Below are 2209 nucleotides of genomic sequence, written 5' to 3' on the forward strand. Positions count from 1 at the left end.
AGTTTCTGACTCCCATATACATTTCATCGGAAAGACTGCCTCCTTCCACCTCCGTAACATCGCCCGCATCCACCCCTGCCTCAGCCCATCTACTACTGAAACCCTCATCCATCACCTCCAGACTCGACCATTCCAATGCGCTCTTGACGGCTTCCCATTCTCCACCCTCCATAAACTTTAGCTCATCCAAAACTCTGCTGCTCGTATCATATCCCGCACCATCCCACTCACCCATCACCTCTGTCCTTAGTGACCTACATTGGCTCCCAGCATCCCCCCACCCCACCCCCAATGCCTCAAATTTCAAATTCTCATCTTCATGTTTAAACCTCTTCATGGCTTTCTTCCTCACAATATTCCATTGGTGAACTTGACAGCTTTGTAAGCCTATAACAGAGATGGGTGTTGTTCACGATAGGAGTATGAATTCCTGTACTATTCCATGCTCAGTACAGACACTTGGACAAAATGTTATAAAAGTTAATTCTACTATTTTTCTCCTTTACTTTCTTCAGACACAGTTTATTGCCATACAGAACCCTGATAGGAACATCAGGTCTCCCCCGCACACATATACATCTGGGCTGAGAAGTGGTGCACTCACGGAAAGTCAGGGCAATTATTTGCATATCTCTCTTTCTCTATGCCTTGCATTATTAAAAATAAGGTGCACAATGTTTGGAACATGCTGTCATTTATTGTGTACTCTGAGGAATGTGGTGCTTTTATTCTCATTATTTGATCAGATGTGGTCCACAAATGCTACTTGAAGACCTCAAGTTGAATTATAGCTGACGCCTATAACTAACATCAAGCCTAACCTGATTGTATTCAGGGTCAATAAATGTTATTGTCACTGTCAGAATATTAAGTTAGAATAAAATAGAATATTTCATTTGTGACTAGATAATTCATATCCTCAAAATAATTATCATATGAAATTGTTTAAAAGGAATATCCAGAACTTTGATTGATTACCAATTTATATTACTTGGCTAAAGGTTCAATTCCAATCATTATGAAAAGAACATTTAAATGAGGGGGAAATTACATTTATCATAAAATCATTAAAGTATGAAGCCTTGTGAAAACCACTTTTAAGATTTTCAAATATTCTTAAATAAAAAGATGATAAAGACTTTATTTAGTGAAGTTTAACTAATTTTATAATGGACAATGACTACCATAGTCTAATGTTAAAAATAGCAGAAGTTAGTTCCATCTCCATTCTTTACTCTTGACCCCAAGATGAATCTGTGGGATAATAGTGTACAAACCCTTATTGCGTCTGTCTGAAATTTATCTCTCAGCTGTTTTAATGGAGAAGTTTATTTTAAACAGATTAACTCCTCTGGCAAAATAGCGGAGAGAGAAGGTGCAGACAAATGTATCAGGGCTTGTATGTTAAAAAATGAAAGAACTTGCATTTATGTAGCACCTTTCACATCCTGGGATGTCTTACTACGTTAAAGGTGCTATATAAATACAAGTTGTTGTTGTTGTAACTCACCAGCTTTCAAGCAACACTGTATTTTTTTCCTCTCTGAGTTTCTCTCCTTACCCATCCTCTCCTGAACATGGTAACTCAAAGTGGGTTAGAGTGGGCCCTTGGTTATCTGTCCTAGTAGCCTTTCTTCATGTGTGAAGTTATTTAGGGTATTCAAGTATCACAGCTCATCCTGATCCTCTCCTCCCTTGGCATCCACATATAGGTATTTTTTTTTTTTAGCAAGGATCACTGCATAATGATCAGGAGCAGAAACTCTTATTTGATTTTTCTCCTCTTTAACTCAAGGACACTGAGGCCAATTACTTGTTAATCAAAGAACACTAATAAAGGAAGTGTGACAATGCTGGAGAACTCAACTCACCAAGTAATCAGATATTCTCTGGCTACACTGTTCAGCGTAGACCAGGAGCAAACCTGGAACCTGCCTCATCCCTATGGTTCCTGCCTCATTCCTATGGTTCAGCACCACATCACTGTGTACATTTACCCACTGAACTATTGGGATGGGGGGAAACCTTCGGTGTTCCATTTATCACTATATCTTCATTATCATATTTGTTCCTCTGTTGCTTGTTGTGTCTCTTCCCTTTTTCACTGACAACCTCTGTCTCAAAACTAAAGGTAGATTTTTTATTTTATTTATGACTAATTGAAAGTAAAGGTTAACAAGCAAGCAAGTAACCATTCAAGCATGTTCCA

Source organism: Somniosus microcephalus, chromosome 6 (assembly GCF_052327205.1).
Source record: "Somniosus microcephalus isolate GS21.2 chromosome 6, FLI_Smic_1.0, whole genome shotgun sequence".
Classification (NCBI taxonomy): domain Eukaryota; kingdom Metazoa; phylum Chordata; class Chondrichthyes; order Squaliformes; family Somniosidae; genus Somniosus; species Somniosus microcephalus.